The sequence below is a fragment of the Gopherus evgoodei genome, chromosome 4 (genome assembly GCF_007399415.2).
Source record: "Gopherus evgoodei ecotype Sinaloan lineage chromosome 4, rGopEvg1_v1.p, whole genome shotgun sequence".
Lineage (NCBI taxonomy): Eukaryota > Metazoa > Chordata > Testudines > Testudinidae > Gopherus > Gopherus evgoodei.
The window spans coordinates 58,994,796-59,006,317 of record NC_044325.1 but is presented as its reverse complement, the minus strand read 5'-3'; positions in this window follow the sequence as shown (position 1 = coordinate 59,006,317).

The window sequence follows — 11,522 nt, the reverse complement described above, 5'->3', positions numbered from 1 at the left end:
TGCTTCAATTATTTTATTCTCTAAAATAACAGCTCAGATAAATTATTTCTTTGACTGAACTTGGTATTTAAAATGATCAGTTACAATTATTAAACCTCTCTTTTAATTTGTTAAAAGTTTCATATTTTTCATAATAATTGTTTGTGAAAAGTATGGGACTATATTTATGGCTGACAAAAGGCCAAAAGCAGCGCTGGAAACTAATGTCCTTAATTAATCCACAACACCAATATAGAACAAGAGGACTTCAGTGGGAATTTTCTCACACTTTGCTTAGAGTCATGTTAATTCTGGTTTGTTCGTCTCACTTCACCCAGTCTATATTAACTTCATGCATCATTACTGCCTATATGGCAAATTACATGCAGGAACCTTGTAATGCAGACTCCTGCCCACTGGAGACTGATCTCAGCCCAATAAACTCACGTAACTCAGGGCCTTCACAGTTTAGACTTGAACTATGGTCACAAAGGTGAGAGGCCAATGTTTCATCCACTAAGCCATTTACCCTTTTCCTCTGTAAGGAAGATTGATTTTTAAAAAGCTATTAACCTTCAGTGATTTATCTCATCAGATCATCTTCATTTTGTTCTGCTTATAATAAGACTGTATTATAGTTTTATTCTTCAGTTAATTCAGCTAGACTATCTGAAAAAGAAGTACATGAAAAACACAAAGAAGGGAGAGATAGCAGAAAATTATCAAAAACTTTTAAGTGAAAATGTTAACAGGAAAACAAAAGAAACTGAGAAAATGTTATCACGTCTTGAAGGCATAATCATGTAAGACATAAATGTTTCTAGGTAACCTCATTTTAGAGAAAGTTTCAGGATGTCATATTGATTCTGGGGGCTATATGCCATGTTAACAATAACCCAATCTACTGAAAAGACAAAAAGAACAGTTCTTTTTTCATTTTTAGAGCTGACTCAAAGTAGCATCCATGGAACCCACATTCCTTTATTCATAGTACACCTAGATAGAGAGGTTCATACGTGAAGAGCAGCAATTTCAAAGATATCTGGATGAGATATTTTGCACATTTGCATATTTTGCACAAAATTGCACATTTTCCCCATTTTCAGAACAGCCGGCAAAGCAGTAAGTGATTTTGGTGATACTGTATGTAATTCTAATTTTCTTTAAAATGAAGCAAGATGGGGCTGCGTCATGGACACTAAGTTGTTTTTGATGTAGTGATAGGGATTCTTCTTTGGGGAAGAAAGCAGCACTGCATTTTGTGAATAATGTGCTTGCACTGATATTTAATTCATCTGGCTGAACTTTTGATAGACACCAATTTAAATCTCTCCTGGAATATCTGCTAACACAGAGACCACGGAGTTCTTGCATTCTCTTTTTTTTTTCTTCGTTGGCGCTGGATAGAAAGTGCATCTATATAAGATCCTGAGGGGAGGGACCATGAGCAAAATGGCCCAAAACACCTAAATGATGCAGGAACACAAGTCCCATAGACTTTGAGACTTAGGCTCCTAAGTCACTTTTCAAAATTTTACCCATTTTTTTATGTGTTTATAAAACACTGTAAACTTCGAGCCCAATGCTCACTGAAGTCAAAGGGAATCTTTCCATTGGCTTCAATGGGCTGAGAATCAGGGCCTTATAGAGTAAAATTCTTAACTCCCTATGCCGAATGGCTTCAATGGGAACTTTGTCTGAGTAAGGACTGTAGGATAGTAACCTAAAATTAATAATCTGCATATACAGTGTTATAGATACATAGCAGCTCCACATTGTGCGCACGCATGCACGCCCACACACAACCCAAAGTCTATCTAGCTTATGGGGCATGCTTCTTTCTTTTTGATACTCGGGTATTTAAATGGAAAGTCACAGTGAATGTTTACAGTACATTTTGATATTTGCTCAAGCCATGGAGCAATAGGAATCTGTCTCTGCCATTTTTGCCTGTGCTTATTTAACACATTTGGGCAGAAAGCATTTTGGTTTCAAGATATCTGTTCACTTGCTTAAGCTGATGTTTGGGCAGGCGAGGCAAACTTGACAATGGCAAGTTCCGACAACATGATTCTAACAGAGCCAATAAACTACTGCTTGGCAGGCTCTAGTATGGTATTTCCTGTATCAATGGGAGACAGAACACGGGTAAATGAATGTGAAACTTTGGAAGCAAAATATAACAGAAAGTCTGTGGTAAAATTATTCTACTTTTTTTCTTTACAAATGAAGCTGATGATAAAGTAACTTCAGAAACAGGTTATAAATCCACTTCATACATATTTAACAGTATACAGTGAATAGGATTAGTAATATATTTTGTCTAATTTGTCAGTCTAGTTCTTAGTACCCCACAGTGCTTCAGTCAAACACAAAGGCATTCCCAGTTACTTTTCTATAGATTAAGTAACTCTTGAATTGATATTTGCTGTATGGTTTTGGATTTTCTCTGGTAAACACTGTGACTGATGCTAAAGCTCACCCCCCACACCCCCAAAAGAAGCAGCAATAAGGGATTAAAGCAGTAGACTTTTGGTTGACTTGAAGGACAAATCCTGTCCTCCCTTCAGCTGTAAGAACACAGTGATTATCTTAACTGAAAAGATACCTGAAGATATTTACTGTATGTCAGAAATAAGGGCCTGCAGCTGCACCTGCCCCATCATCAGGCAGCCAATGAGTGCAACTGGGCCACAGCAGAACCACCTGATTGGTTAAGGCAGTGAGGTGGCTTGCTCTTATGATCAGCAGAGAATCAACCGCTGCTCAACGCACATGCCTACAGGTTCTATGCCTCCCTGTATTCATCTCAGTCCAAGCCTTGCTCCAGCCTAGACTATGCCCTGCAACTGGCCTTTTTCCAGTCATTTCCTAGTCTTGCTCCTGCCTTCCCTGACTTGAAGTAATCCAGTGCTGACCCTTGGGTCTGATTCCTGGCTCTGAAGCAACCCTTGGCTCCAATCACTAGGCATGACTGCCTATGACCTGCACTCCTGACACAGTATTGCTACTTGATAGTTTTTGTATTTTCTCTTCTTTCCTTGTAGAAATATGACAATCTGCAAAAAGGGGAAAGGTCACAACTCCTTCATCATCTAATGGGTTCTCTCTCAGCTAACTAGCTTCTGAATGGTAACAGTTAAGGTTGCTTGGCACCTGATTTGGCCTATTCAAACATTATCAGGTCAACCTATCATTTGCAATCCATGTTTGGCAGGTGGTCAGAAAATGTTTGTAGAAGCTTTCCGCAAGGGATTTTTATTTTCTAAGCCAATGCTGCTCAGGAACATGAGAGATTATCTGTGGGGAAGGGGGCAGAGAAGGCAAAAGGCGATGATGATAAGCATCTACTACACGAATGCCAGCTTCTTCCTCATTGATTCAGGGATCAGTATTTTTAAAGAAAGACTGTATGCATGCTCTGTTGGATAGAGTTTGGCCAATGGCAACAGTTTTGCACACAGGGAATGTTCAGCATGTATAAAAAGAGGAAAATGAGAACTTGGAAGGAATCTTTGGATATTATCTACCACACTTCTTCTGTTAAAGATACATATTGTGAAATCCAAAAAGTCTACAGCAGCAATAAAACTGGAAATGAACGAATATTTAAGAAAGTAGATTATGTGCATCTGTTAATAACTTTACATTCTGGGTCTATTCAACACTCATTTAAATCAATCAAAAGACCCCTAGTACATTCTCTGGGAGTTGGATCAGACTCTTCATAAGCCCACAGTATTTAGTTGTATATTAAGATTGAGATATATGACACCATAGACAAGGACCATGCTTGAATTTAAGAGTAAAGTACATAGAAATTTGCAAATTCATGAAGCTATAAAATCCATCTTATTATTATAACTGTTTTCTGGGACAAGCTTTGCAAATACCCATATAATCCTGCATCTTTATATATGCTTTTTCACACATCACAACTTATATATTCCTTGTTCCTATTATTGCATGAAAAGAAAAAGTAAAGCTAAAAATGCACAGCATTCATTCAATCAAATGAACTGAAGATTCACTTCTTACTGTAAACATACAGAAATCACAACCTCAAAGACAGGTGTGTTTGTATACCACATTCTTTGCACATGCTACAAAGCATTTGTAGTCAGAACCTGTTAACACTGTGTCCCATCTTTCAGGTAACAAAGGCCTGTGAATGCTACACTTTCATACAGGCTTCCCATTTTAGAATGGATTTTAATCAGATGTTTGAATATGATGGTTCAGTCTTGATGCCTGGCCATAGAAAACATCTTATTGTTTTCTAGAAAAGCAAACAGTTCACCCATTTTGAAATTAGACTCATAGGTCAGAAGGGACCAATATGATCATCTAGTCTGACCTCCTGCACAAGGTAGGCCACAGAACCCTACCCGTCCACTTTTATAACAACCCCTAACCCAGGACTGAGTTATTGAAATCCTCAAAATTGGTTTGAAGACCTCAAGCTGCAGAGAATCCACCAGCAAGCGACTCATGCCCCACGCTGCAGGGGAAGACGAAAAAACTCCAGGGCCCCTGCCAATCCGCCCTGGAGGAAAATTCCTTCCCGACCCCAAATATAGCGATCAGCTAAACCCTCAGCATGTGGGCAAGACTCACCAGCCAGCACCCAAGAAGGAATTCTCTGCAGTAACTCAGTTCCCATCCCATCCAACATCTCCCCGCAGACCATTGAGCAGACTTATCTGGTGATAATCCAGATCGATTGCCCAAATTGAACTATCCTATCATAACATCCCCTCCATATACTTATCAAGCTTAGTCTTAAAGCCAGATAAGTCTTTTGCCCCCACTACTTCCCTCGGAAGGCTGTTCCAGAACTTCACTCCCCTAATGGTTAGAAACCTTCATCTAATTTCAAGTCTAAACTTCCTAATATCCAGTTTGTACCCATTCGTCCTCGTGCCTACATTAGTACTAAATTTAAATAATTCCTCTCCCTCCCTAATGTTAACCCCCTTGATATATTTATATAGAGCAAGCATATCCCCCCGCAGCCTTCTTTTGGCCAGGCTAAACAAGCCAAGCTCTTTGAGTCTCCTTTCATAAGGCAGGTTTTCCATTCCTCGGATCATCCTAGTAGCCCGTCTCTGGACCTGTTCCAGTTTGAATTCATCCTTCTTGAACATGGGACACCAGAACTGCACACAATATTCCAGATGGGGTCTCACCAGCGCCTTATATAACGGTACTAACACCTCCTTATCCTTGCTGGAAATACCTCGCCTGATGCATCCTAAAATCACATTTGCTTTTTTAACAGCCGTATCACATTGGCGGCTCATAGTCATCCTGCTATCAACCAATACCCCAAGGTCCTTCTCCTCCTCTGTCGCTTCCAACTGATGCGTCCCCAACGTATATCTAAAATTCTTATTATTAATCCCTAAGTGCATGACCTTGCACTTTCCACTATTGTATTTCATCCTATTACTATTACTCCAGTTTACAAGGTGGTCCAGATCTTCCTGAATAGTATCCCTGTCCTTCTCCGGGTTAACAATACCCCCCAGCTTTGTGTCATCCGCAAACTTTATTAGCACATTCCCGCTCTTTGTGCCCAGGTCAGTAATAAAAAGGTTAAATAAGATTGGTCCCAAAACCGATCCTTGAGGGACTCCACTAGTAACCTCCTTCCAGCCTGACAGTTCACCCTTCAATACGACCTGCTGGAGTCTCCCCTTTAACCAGTTCCTTATCCACCTTACAACTTTCATATTCATCCCCATCTTTTCCAATTTAACTAACAGTTCCCCATGTGGAACCGTGTCAAACACCTTACTGAAATCGAGGTAAATTAGATCTACCGCATTTCCTTTATTTAAGTAATCCGTCACCTTCTCAAAGAAGGAGATCAGATTGGTTTGGCACGATCTACCTTTAGTAAATCCATGTTGCAGTTTGTCCCAATTACCATTGACCTCTATGTCCTTAACTACTTTCTCTCTTAAAATTTTTTCCAAGACATTACATACTACAGACGTCAAGCTAACAGGCCTATAATTACCCGGATCACTTTTATTCCCTTTCTTAATTATGATCAGGTAATTTCACTTCTCCTAGTCAGAATAGGAAGTCACCATTGGCTTGTCATAAGATATGAGCTCTGCTGGTGACTGTGTTCCAGCAAAGATCAGGATAGCAGTATTTCACCAAGTATGAAACAGTAGCAGACAACATGGCTGATATCCATTATCTGAGAAGCAACACATTTTGAATGGATAAATATCTCATTAGAACGGTGATGGGCTTTATCCCCAATTCCCTGTTGTTGTGTTGATGTAGAGCCCCAATGATTCCAAATCACAATAGGGACTCCGTTTTGCTGTGCATCGTAGAAGCACGTAGGGAGGCCAGAGGTTGGATACTGCTTGGCACAAAAACTGACTGGGGGAGTAAAGATGGCTTTAATCTACCTTTGTTCCTGCCTGTATTCCTGGGCAGTTTGGGGTCTGTTTCCTACTCCCCAGCATAAGTTAGAGAAACCTGAGGGAGGTTAGTTGATGGGTGCATGAGAACTACGTAACCTTTAACAATGGACTTTGTTTTCTCTTTTGCAGATGTCCAGAATGTGGAAAGTAGTACTGAAACAATGACTGGGCTTCTCTGTGTGTTGGGGTCCTCATGTGGTGTGAGGCCAACATAGTAGCTCTAAGGTCACCCCTTATACAGCTATTGGTGTAGGGGGACCAGCCAGGGAAAGGGGGACATAGCTGGGACTTCTCTCGGCTTCTCTAATTGGCCCCCTGAATGTATTCACAGTCAGTGCCCATTTAGAGCAGCTCCCAAAGCTGGTGGTATGCAACCTGGGCTCAAAATCAGCTTTAATACAGCATTGCAAGCACCCACACTAGAGTCGGTTCCTTGGCTAAAACTGAGGTTCCATGCCTTCATTATGGACAGGCAGTGTGAATGTTAATCATCACTAATCCAACAAGATGATCCAGGTGGCAGTTAAAACCATCTCTGAGCTACTGCCATAGTGTCTGGATCAGCTAGACAAAGGATAATTGTTAGTGTAACCAATCCAATACCTGAGCCCTCTCTCTTTGCTCATAAAGTACTGATTTCCTTATTATTTGTCGGTATGGTTTGAATAGTTAAGATGAACAAATGTTAGCATAAAGGTTGTTCACAAAATAGTCATTTTCATTATTGGCAATTTACTATTCATTATTGCTGGTGCATGAATTTAAATTAGCCACCAGTAAAAAAAAATATATATATATAGGGCTGAAGGGACCTCAAAAGGTCATCTAGTCTAGGGCTGGCCTTACCATGAGGGGAACGCCTTGGGTGCCAGACTGTGGAGGGCGCCACTAGGATGCAGAGTGTAGAAAATTGTGTCTGCTCCTGGTGCGTACGTATTCTCTCTGCTCTAGATGCAGAGAGATGGAGGAGTGCTGTGCTGGAGGGAGGAGGGCACAAGAGACAGGAAGGCAGGAGAAAAGGTAAGAGGGAATAACAGAAAGTAGCAGGAGCTGCAGGAAGAGCGAGGAGCAGGAGCCTCTTATGTACCTCTCTAGCACCCCCAGGAACCTGGACTGATTAACACCAGCTTCTCAAGGAGCTTCCTGTTTCCTGCTGCTTCCCTGAACCACCTAAGGAGAACAGGCAGTCAACTGAAATATTAGGAGCCAGTTAGGCCCTCAAAGACACTGATATCTTCCCTCACTTAGGCCTGCTACCAGCCTGCTTATTTGTCCCCTTCAATTGAGTGTTGAGAGCCACTATAGCTGGCACAGAACAGCAGTCATGAGTGAAAGAAGAAAACGCCCCTCTGAGGCAGCATTCAGAAAAAGAAAGAAAGCAAATGAAGCTTTTCTATCTAAGCAGGAAAGAGCTCTCCTGAGATACATAGACACAAATGTTGACAGTGAGCCATCTGGCCCCAGTGAGGATGTGTGGTGAGGAGAAGCCTGATCTTCCACTTAGAGTGCAGGTGACCTGGCAGCTACTGCAGCATCCAGATCTCCATCTCAAATGGTTGTAATCATGCACATTCCTGAAGAAAAGTGTAGATCAGAGAAGAGTGCAGTGGAGGTGCAAGAAACAACGGCTGCTGAGTTTAGTTCCTTAAAGTCTAGATGATCCAGGACTGTGGACCCACTTGAGCAGTAGCCTGAGGGACTTCTTTGTACTGCCTGGGCCACAGCAAGTGAAAAGCTTCATGTTTCCCAAAGACAATGAAAATAGAAGTTTCCATCCAACACATTACTGGTGTGAAATCCCCAATGGTGACAAAGTGGAGAGGCCATGGCTTATGTACTCAAAAACCTAGAATGCTGCATACTGTTTTTGTTGCAAACTCTTCCAGTCTAATGTTCCAGCCACATTGGGTTCTACAGAAACAAAGGACTTGAAAAATCTGGCTAGAAATCTGGCATGCCATGAGAAGGCAGCAAATCACCAGACTGCATTCCATAGATGGAAAGAGCTTGAGATGAGACGAAGGTTATAAAGGCCACCATAGATGATCAGCATCAAGAGAAGATTGCATCAGAGTCTTTTTATTGGCAAAATGTTCTGAAAAGGGTCACTGCCATTGTGAGAATGCTTGCTACCCAAAACCTAGGATTGCACGGCACTTCAGATCAGCTGTATGTGCCAAACAATGGAAACTTCCTTAAAATTATGGAGCTGATGGCTGAGTTTGATGCTGTATTCCAGGAGCATCTAAAAAGAGTCACCACCCAAGAAATGTACACACACCACTACCTTGGAAAAACAATTAAAAATGAGATCCTACAATTACTGGCAACAAAAGTCAAACAGAAGATTGTGGCAGATCTGAAGTCAGCAAGATATTACTCTCCTTATTGTGGACTGCACACCTGACATCAGCCATATGGAACAAATGGATTTAATGGTGCATTTTGTAACAACAACAGAACCTAGTGAAAATGACCCTGCAATGGTGACTGTCAGAGAGCATTTTCTAGAATTTATTTACACTGATGATACTATAGGAGCTGGTATGACAAATGCGCTTCTTAAAAAGCTGGAAGATACAGGAATTGCAATAGCTGACATGAGAATTCAGGGCTACAATAATGGTGCCAATATGAGAGGAAAGAACAGAGGTGTGCAGATAGGGATCCCAGAGTTAAACCCTCGAGCTTTTTTTGTCCCATGCAGTTCTAATTCATTGAGCTTGGTGGTCAGTGATCAGCTTCTAGTGAGGCTGCTGAATTTTTTAATGTAATTCAAAGCATCTATGTATTTTTCTCTGCATCAACTCATCGATGGCAAATTTTGAAGCAACATCTGGGAACATCCTCTCTGACACAAACTACTGAGTGCCACACACTGGGAAAGTAGAGTGGAGGTGATAAAGCCTATCAAACACCAAATTGGGAAGATAGGTGATGCCATAGTTGCCATTATGGAGGATAATGCTATGACAAGCACTGTTCCTGGGAGAATAATGGCAGAGGGAAATGGAATCACCAGAAACATATATAACTTCAAATTTCTATGTGGCTTAGTGTTGTGGCATGACATACTGTTTGAAATAAATGTTGTAAGTAAGAGACTCCAAGGTGTTGACCTTGATATCTGGAGCAATGGAACAACTGGACAAAGCAACGTCATACCTACAGTATTACTGTCAGATGAGGGATTTCAAAAAGTTCTGAAGAGTGCACAGAAGTTGGCAGAGGACTTCACACTGAAGCTATTTTCCCCACCCATTCAAAAATATAAGAGTCACTGAAGAAGACGACATTTTGATTACAAGGCACGGGATAATCCTATAAAAGACCCCAAACAACCATTCAAAGTTGAATTCTTTAACCAGGTGCTAGATTGTTCAATATAGTCAGTTGAAGAAAGTTTCATGCAGCTCAAGGAACACAGCAGTATATTTGGGATGTTGTATGATATTCCAAAACTTCTCACTCTTCACCTGAAGAACACCTACACCAGCAATGCAGTGCACTAGAGACAGCGTTGACACATGATGACATGCGCTATATTGAGGCGAGTGATTTAGGTGATGAACTGAAAGCCCTTTCAAGATACATTTCAGCAGGATCAGCTCCAAAGGCTGTTCTGGAATATATGTGCACAAAGATGACCACCCTCTTTCCAAATGCTTTTGTTGCTCTGCGCATACTTCTAACACTTCCTGTAAGGAATTGTCAGTGGAGAATGCAGCATCCCCAAGCTGAAGTTAATAAAAACAAATCTATGCTCCACAATGACACAAGAGAGTCTGGTCGGCCATGCAACCATCTCAACAGAGCATGAGCTGGCCCAGACTGTGGACCTTCAGGAAGCAGTTCAAATCTTTGCAATCAAGAAAGCATGGAAAGCACCACTTTGATTATTCAAACAGAAAAATGTCAGTGTTTACTATGGAGACAAGAAAAGTTATATTTGCCATTTGAAAGTTAAGTGTTACTTAAAATTTTTGAACAAGGCATTCTAAGCTGTTAGTTCTCCTGTATTGGGATAGGTAGCAGAGCAGTACCATGAGAGGAGTCGAACGGGAAGAAGGCAGAATTGAGACCTTTTAAAGTTTTGGCCCAAGCGAAAGGGCATGGGGGTGTCATTTGAGCTCCCTGCCTCAGGTGCTCAAACGTTGTGGGCCGACCCTGATCTAGTCCATCCCCACCACGTTGAGGCATGTTCAAGTATACCTAGATCATACCTTACAGATAGATGTCTGTCTAACCTATTATTTACAACCTCCAGTGGAAGCCTGTTGCAATACTTAACTATCCTTAGTTAGATTTTTTTTTCTAATATCTAACCTAAATGTGCCTTGCTGCAGATTAAACTGATTATTCTTGTGCTAATTTCAGTGGACATAGAGAACCCATTGATCACCCCCCTCTTTATAAAAATCCCTAACTGGAACATTTGAAGACTTATCAGGTCACCCCTTTCTATCCCCCTACTGTCTTCTTTTTTCAAGACTGAATACACCCAGGGTTTTTTAAACTTTTCCTCATAGGTCAGGTTTTCTAAACTCTTGTATCATTTTTGTTGCTGTTCTCTGGACTCTTTCCCAGTTTGTCCACATCTTTCTTAAAATGTGACACCCAAAGCTGGATGCAGTACTTCAATTGAGGCTTCACCAGTAACAAGTAGAGCAGAACAATTACCTCCTATGCCTTACACATGACATTCTTGTTTACATATCCAAGATTATTACTTGTCTGTTTCACAGATGCATCACTTTGACTCATTCTATTTGTGATCCACTATAATCCCCCGATCTTTTTCAGCAGTACTATCACCTAGTCACTTATTCCCCATTTTGTAGTTGTGCATTTGATTTTTGCTTACTAAGGGCTGGTCTACACTGGGGGGGAGGGGCGGGGATCGATCTAAGCTATGCAACTTCAGCTACATGAATAGCGTAGCTGAAGTCGAAGTATCTTAGATCGATTTACCTCTCATCCTCACGGTGCGGGATCGATGTCCGTGGCTCCCTTTGTCAACTCCGCTACTACCGTTTGCGCTGGTGGAGTTCCGGAGTTGACGAGAGTGCGTTCAGGAATCGATATATCACGTCT